Below are 8,767 nucleotides of genomic sequence, written 5' to 3'. Positions count from 1 at the left end.
GGTTCAAATACAGAGATAGAAGAACAATTGCTAACATGTACAGGAACCAAACAGCAACAATAACAATTGAAGAACATAAGAAAGAAGCCGTAATAAGAAAGGAAGTTTGACAAAGATGTTCCCTATCTCCGTTACTTTTTAATCTTTACATGGAACTAGCGGTTAATGATGTTAAAGAACAATTTAGATTCGGAGTAACAGTACAAGGTGAAAAGATAAAGATGCTACGATTTGCTGATGATATAGTAATTCTAGCCGAGAGTAAAAAGGATTTAGAAGAAACAATGAACGGCATAGATGAAGTCCTACGCAAAAACTATCGCGTGAAAATAAACAAGAACAAAACAAAAGTAATGAAATGTAGTAGAAATAACAAAGATGGACCGCTGAATGTGAAAATAGGAGGAGAAAAGATTATGGAGGTAGAAGAATTTTGTTATTTGGGAAGTAAAATTACTAAAGATGGACGAAGCAGGAGCGATATAAAATGCCGAATAGCACAAGCTAAACGAGCCTTCAGTAAGAAATATAATTTGTTTACATCAAAAATGAATTTAAATGTCAGGAAAAGATTTTTGAAAGTGTATGTTTGGAGTGTCGCTTTATATGGAAGTGAAACTTGGACGATCGGAGTATCTGAGAAGAAAAGATTAGAAGCTTTTGAAATGCGGTGCTATAGAAGAATGTTAAAAATCAGATGGGTGGATAAAGTGACAAATGAAGAGGTATTGCGGCAAATAGATGAAGAAAGTAGCATTTGGAAAAATATAGTTAAAAGAAGAGACAGACTTATAGGCCACGTACTAAGACATCCTGGAATAGTCGCTTTAATATTGGAAGGACAGGTAGAAGGGAAAAATTGTGTAGGCAGTCCACGTTTGGAGTATGTAAAACAAATTGTTGGGGATGTAGGATGTAGAGGGTATACTGAAATGAAACGACTAGCACTAGATAGGGAATCTTGGAGAGCTGCATCAAACCAGTCAAATGACTGAAGACAAAAAAAAAAGTTTGTCTATTAAACAATTTATTCTAATAAAACTGTGTACATATTTCGCATTAATCTTTACGTGTATAAACAATATCATTATTTCATTTTAAGTTTTGTTTGTTTTTTTGAATTACTAATTAAAATGACTAAATTAGACACACTGGTTGCCCAAAGGGGTCGAATTAAGGGAAATCTAACAAGATTACAAACATTTTTGAACAAATACTTAGTAAACTCTACATCATTGACTGAAATAAATTTACGATTAAATAAATCAAAGGAGCTACTTGATCACTTTAACCAAACAGCTATGAAATAAGGCTTCCTAAAATGAGCATTCCAACCTTTTCTGGTTTGTATGGTTGTTATTCAAGGAAATGTTTTCTGCTACTATTGGCAAAAACAGTGGGCTAAATGAGGTACATAAACCTGTGTCAGTCATTGAAGGGTGGTGATGTGGCTAAAATCATTGATGCAGTTTTTTTGATGTCTCAAAATCTTAATGTCACCGAGGCTTGGCAGTTACCAAAACAAAAGGGTCATAGTGGATCAACACGAAAAGGCAATTTTTAATCAACCAATATTGAAAAGGATTCCAGCGTTTCATTTCAACATCTTCTCAATGATACAACAGCGCATTTGAAAGCACTATCCATTTTAAAACAACCAGTAGAAAGTTAGGATACATTATTAAATGTATTATAGTCATTGAAATTAGATTACAGCACTAATAAGGAATGGTAATTAAAAGCAGAACCAAATAAGGTACCAACATATAAGGAATTCTCTGACTTCCTAAGTAAGAGATGTCAGTGGCTAGTAGCAAGAGTAGCTGGTTCAGGGCCCATCTTTTACCAGTGCAAAATCATTAAATCGCTTTCTTACGTCAAATCAGAACAAAAATCATAATTTTCCCAAACCAAACAATAAATATACTTATGTCATCTCTGAGAAACAATCACATTCCTCTAACATTAAATGTGTAATTTGGAGATTAGAACACAAGATGTTCAATTGTCCCACCTTCATTAAAATGAGCACAGATGTAAGAAAGGAACAAGTTAAGCAACTACTTATGCATCAATTGTTTTCGTCCTGGACACTTGAAAAAGGATTGCAAGGTACTAGGCAAGTTCAAAGCTTGTGGTCAAACTCGCAATTCTCTGTTGCATTTGTCATCAGCTCTGGAGCAGATTCAGAGAAAATGTCTGGTAATACGGAAGTAGTAAACTCTAAACCACACTATTTAAATGAAACTGTAGTCATCTCATACAATGACCCAAAATTAATTTAAAAATGGAATGCCAATCAGTGGCATTGATTCAGTAAATGCAAATGCAAGTCATTGTGTCACAACAGTGATGAAATCTCGCTACTCAAATTTTAAGGCTCAAATGGATTTCCATAGTGTACCAAAAATTACACAATCATTGCCAATGACAAAAATAAACATCTCGCATTGCAACGAACCAAAAAATATTTTTCTAGCAGATCCTTTATTCTATGAACCTCAACGAATTAATGTGCTAATTTTAGAAATATTTTACAACTTATTGTGTGTAGGCCAGTTTTGCTTGATACACAGTTCTCCAGTACTTCAGAAAATGATTTTTGGTTGGGTGACCTCTGGTACCACACCAAGTCTAACAAAAAATAATACAAAGGCACAATGTTGTATTGCTGCTGTTGAAAACATTGACAAACAATTACAATCATTTTGGGAAATTTAAGAAATAAACCATCATAAAGATAAGGAAACACTCTTAATGGGTGAAGATGGCTTATATGATGAACACTACTCCAAGACTGTGACGAGAAATCAAGAAGGACGTTTTCTTACAACTTTACCAGTAAAATCTAACATTAGTGATCTGGGAAATTCAAGAGACAGAGCAATCAGACGATTTTATCAACTTGAAAAAAGATTGCAGAAGAATGTAACGCTCAAGGATCAATACGTAGACTTTATGGAAGAATACATAAGACTTGGCCATATGGAAAGAATTGGCAAAAATAAAATCCTTCATATTTCATTCCAACCACTCAGTTACAAAAAATGACAGTACAACAACAAAACTTCACATGGTATTTGATGCATTCTGCAAAACTGATACAAATATATCACTCAATGACTGTCTAAGTGTCAGTCCAGTAGATCAAGACGATTTAATTTCTATTGTGATTAGACTTAGAAAGCATAGAATCTTTATGACTGTAGATGTAAAAAAATGTATTGCCAGATATTAGTAGATCTGCAACATCTCAACCCCGTAGGGGAAGACACCTAGTGACGATCTGGTCGTCACCCTGTTTCCCTGGTTCCTAGCCCTGATGGACTTTAACAGGAGTCTTCTATTGCCCTCTGATTTTTTACATCTCATAGTAATAAGCCTGGCCTCGTTGGGATGCCACTGATGTAAATGCCTCGGTAGACATTTGCATAGGTGATTTAATAACTTAGCTTTTGCCTTTGCTGTAGGCCTCATCTGAGTAGATCTGCAACATCCCAACCCATAGGGAAAGACACCCGCCTAGTCACATTCCGGTCACCACACTATCCCCCTCTTTCCATGCCCTGTTGGGCTTTAACAGGAGTCGTCTAACGCCCTCGACTTCTTACGTCTCATAGTAATAAGCCTGGCCTCGTTGGAATGCCACCAATGTAAATGCCTTGGTAGACATTTGCATTAGTGATTTAATAACTCAGCTTATTGCCTTCGCTGTAGGCCTCGTCCGGACATCTTGAATGTCCTACATCGTATCCCTCTGAACTAGCTAATCGAGCTCGCGGAAGCGCAAACCCTGCGCCTTGTTCTACTTATGAGCCAATTACGTGAATGTCTCGAAATTCAAGGCAAATAAAACAACACACCACCAAACATGTTGATCGCAACAATGGAATTTAGTCCTAGTTACCTTATGAACTCAGCTTACTCTTAAATAAACCCCTGACTTAAATTATGGTAGTAGACCTGCAACAGACAGATTTGCAGCTTATCTTTTGACATATGACCATCAGAGAGCTTGCTGAAGAGTGTGGGGATATCAGTTGGATCATGTTATGAGATTTCGAGATCATTTTACGAGAGTGGTGACTGGTGTTTTCATCACGACAACGCTCCAACCCATTCAGCCCTCAGAACTCATGAGTTTTTGGCCAAATACTCGATCACTATTCTTTCCCACTCATCCTACTTACTCACCTGAACTTGCTCCTTGTGACTTCTTCTTGTTCCCCCAAACTCAAAAGACCTTTGAAAGGAAGAAGATCTGAGACGATTCCCGAGATTGAGGCAAATGCGACGAAGGAACTGAAGAACATCACAAAAGAAACACTTCTTTTGTGATGTTCTTCAGTTTTTAATTTTGGTGTTTTGGAAACAGTCCTGGTTCCAGGACTGTTTCCAAAATTAAAAACACCATTGGGATAAGTGTGTGCATCGGGGAAGAGAGTACTTTGAAGTGGACCCAGACAAGTAACCTCTAAATAAAGTACATTTTGTTTTATGATGTTAGTCTACATATATTTTTAACAAACCTCGTAAATTTCTTGTTACTGATTAAAAAAAAATTGTTTTAACAGATAAGTAACATAAGCATTCACTTATTCATAAATTTATTAACTCTGAACAGTAGCAAAGTTATTGAAAATATAAGATACCAACTATACCATCTTCAACACTTGTCAATTGTTTTCACCATATCAAATCAATTATATCAAAAAAACTCCAACTAATCAAAACATTTACTGAAGGCTGTTATTAAAAAAAAATTATATACTTTTTTTTAATATAAAAATAATTTCTTTATAAACCTAAATCACCAATACTATTCCGCAAAAACACTAACATCTGTGAAATTGTCATGTATAAAGTTATAAAAATGTATGCAGATTTTAATGTATACATACTTTCAGAGAACACAACAAGGGAAGTAAATAAGACAAGATTAGGCTAAAATAACATTTAATTTTCCATGAAGAATATAAAATACAATGTATGACAATAATAATAACAATAAAAATTATTTTACACAATTAAAGTCTTTAATCAACACATTACACTATAATATATTATCTACTAAACAGATTATGTTAGATAGAGTCTACTGATAATTAAGACATTGTCACCTTTATGTTATCATTATTACTGCCAGTGCAATAATTAATTTAAAAATTCTGATGCAGACAGAAGATAAATTGACAAGTAGTATTTATCATTTAAAAAAAAAGTATTATCACTTTTAATAATCTCAGATACAAGATTTTTACATAAATGGCAACAACATTTTATTCCATTGCTCCATAGATGAACAAACAGTGCCAATAAAATTTTAAGAATTAAATTATTACGTAAATATTTTTTATATATTATCAATCAATCTTCTGTCAGCCCACAAATTACAATAAAATTATAGACAAATTATAAACACAATAAGTTAGCAGCTAAATTACAAAAATGTTATGAGTAATTAAAAAACAAATTGTTTAAAACAACAAATCTCTACATTTTATTTTTTAAACTGTACAACAGCTATTTTTTTTTGTAAGGTTGCACATTGTATTAGAATAAATTAATAAAATAATTTCTTTGAATTATAAGTAAATGAATATTAAACAACAGTAAAAATAAAGATCAAAAGTAAATATTAGACATAGGTTACAAAATCTTTAATGTAAAACAATATATGAACATGAACATAGAGTATTTAAATTATATATCTATATATATATAAAAAGAAAAATATAGGTGATAGTGTTATATGGAGATAATGTTAATTAGAGTTACACATTTTTGCAGGTCATAAAATATTACTAGAATATATTCCAGGCCATTTATCTCGCAAACTATGGAAAAGGGCATAAAAATGACTTTACACTATTGCTTAACTATCTTTGATGGTTAGCTGGTTAGCCGGTCATACATGTGAGACTACATACTTTAATGTAAAATTTTCTGCTCTTTTCATTGGTGGGGTCAAAAATACATCATTCTATTCAAAAAAGGGTGTTGACCTTGGAATAACGGTCATGGTCAAGTTTAAGGTCACCATGAGGTGTCCCCCCTCTGATCTGAGTAACTTTTGTTTAGGTCATTTTTTTGTATTGTACATAGTTTACAGGAAAATCGCCTGGGATGATTAATGAAATACAAATAAAATAACGATAAAAATAATTTTAATAGCAGATAAATTATTACAAACTAAATCTTTTTAGAACATACTTTCTTATTAATATATATGCTACATTAATGAAACAGGGATTAATTGAAAGTAATACCTGCAAAATACTAGACTGTTAAAAAAATAAATAAATAAAAACTGGGAGGTTAGATTTGTTTAAGACACATTGAAGCTGTAAATTTGTCACTGTGACAGTAATTACATTAGCTTTTTGAGTTTCATTTTTTAAAAAAAGATTAGTTTTGTCTTATACATTAGATGAAACAATTCCAATGATAACATATTAATATTATCTAATAATAACATTTTTCTTTTTCGGTCACATGATTCAAAATTAATGGATGAATCATTATTTCATATTTATAAGAATTATTACAAATTCTTTCCAAATTTCTTGAATTACAGGAAATGTTTAAGCATTTTCAGACTGAAACATTGAAATATCTTTGGCATTAAACTCAATTGAACTCGTATGAAATTCAAATCTATTATAACATCATAAGAGTTTTATACTGAATTCCTATGAAAATTTAATCAAATATCTATTTTTCTGAGAGTTGAATGCCATTCATGGCTCTAAGTTTTAACTTTACTTGTTAAAAAGTAACACAAAAACCTTTAAAATTTTTTTAAACCTTTAATTTTTTTTTTTAGTCATGCATCATTATCATTGTCAGAATAAAGTACTTTTCAGAGTAATCAATTGAGGCAGAATCTGAATATTCATCAATACCTGAAATAAATCAAATAAACACTTCATCAATTTCTAAATTGTCATGCTCTACATGCTTAATTCTTCTTAACTATACCAAAGGTTTACGTTTTTTTTCTTGGAAAAAATAAATTTATTATTAGCTCAAGATTATCTTTACTATTTCCAACCATTTTCTGAAATATTTGAACATTTTCTAAGAAATTCTTTTAATTTAAAAAATAATCTAATATTAATTGAAAATAATAAAAAAAAGCATGAAAAAATCCATTAAAATTTCCTGAAACTAAAAATAAATTTAAAAGAATGGAATTCCAAAACTTTCATCACTCAATGAAATAGCTTGAATAATAAAATTTACTTTTTTTGATGAATAAAAAAAGCAAAGTACTGATTACAGGTAGATAGAATGAAACCTACATACCCTATCTTTCAACTAGTCTATTATTTTAGTATTATTGAAATATCAGTAACTAACAAGAATATTGTTTTAAATTACTTGCTGCAAGATATATAGTTATGCATCACTAAAAATTTTCAATTCACATAAGTAGACCAACTCTTTTTATAATATTTCATTATTTATTTATTTATATTATAAACTGTTATTTATAAAAGAAATTATTTAGAATTTGTGTTAAATGAATACATAAATAAATTAAGTGATTAGGATTGATGGACCAATGGAGAGCATTGGTCCATTGAGCAATATAAAGGACCCGAGTATAGCAACTCATGTCTGAGTGCTCTGTCCCCAATCAAGTATATTCTGTCTTAGTGGTTAGTATGAATAGAACTTACTTTCCCTAAATTCTCTTTTTTATGACTTTCTTCATTCTGATGTGGTTAATAACTTTTAGTGAGCGATTATTGTTCTGATTATTTCTTTGTCATACAATCAATCAGTTGGAGTAAATTACCATTCCTTATGCATTGTCAAGTTAATAATATTTGTTTTCCCACTTCATTTTTCTTTTTATTATTTGTATTAATATTATATTTGTGCTTGTTGATTTCCATGTTGAAGAAGTACATCTTTGATATTGTTATAAAAAATCTCACTTATGCATGATTCTGTATAAATCTGGACAATCTTAGCATTTTTCACAGGTTATAAAATTCATCTCATTTAGACTGATTATTAACTAGTTAGTTGTTGCCAAGATGGAAAAATAATATTCTGTTTTATTAAATTTTTTTGTTTGTATCACTTAACATTATTTCTTTCTTTTTTATAATATATACTACATTAGTATTGTATAGTGCAATATGAAGGAACCCATAAATTGAAATACTCTGTTTTTTGTTTTTGTGATAAAGTCTTTAAACGCATTACCAGATCTTTTCAAACTTGAGTAAAATTACAAGTCTGGATATAAGTGAACTTTCTGATCAAACAAAAATTACAAAATAACAAGGAAGGACATTTTGGAGGTTCAGATATGGAATTACAATGATATTGAAAACCCCCAAAAAATTAAATATAAATAAATGATATTTTACTTATTAGTTCATTGAGTTTTTAATTTTTTCATTTCAGTTGGCATCAACTGTACGACCATTATTTATTAAAAAATGCAAAGTATTTTTTTAAATTTGATAATCTAAGAGAACTTTTTTCAGAGAGTAGTTTGGGCCAATGATATTTAATATTATATCAGTGGTTAAATTATATGAAAAGTTTTATTTTTATCTTATTTAAAACATGTTAAGATCAATATTTCTATACATTTTTTTTTCAATTACGCAAAAAGGTCCAAATACATAATTTTTCATTAAACTATACCAAACAATTTTAGATACTGCATTTCCTCAAAATGTGTGTCTAGGTATTGTATGCATTTTCAGTTTCCTACATTCATGAATTGTATCTATTACTTATA

The 8,767-nt window shown here is 30.6% G+C and overlaps 1 protein-coding gene across 2 annotated transcripts in view; it reads right to left on the bottom strand.

Moving 5' to 3' along the window:
- Positions 1-4,939: 4,939 nt before the first annotated feature.
- Positions 4,940-8,767, bottom strand: part of LOC142320414 (pleckstrin homology domain-containing family G member 5-like) — a 51,844-nt gene continuing 48,016 nt past the window's right edge. For both annotated transcript variants that reach the window (XM_075358125.1, XM_075358126.1), the window contains one exon: positions 4,940-6,905. The gene's annotated coding sequence lies outside the window, so the exon portion shown is untranslated. The remainder of the gene's footprint in view (positions 6,906-8,767) is intronic.

This window comes from Lycorma delicatula, chromosome 2, assembly GCF_047948215.1.
Source record: "Lycorma delicatula isolate Av1 chromosome 2, ASM4794821v1, whole genome shotgun sequence".
NCBI lineage: Eukaryota > Metazoa > Arthropoda > Insecta > Hemiptera > Fulgoridae > Lycorma > Lycorma delicatula.
This window is presented reverse-complemented; position numbering and strand designations above follow the sequence as displayed.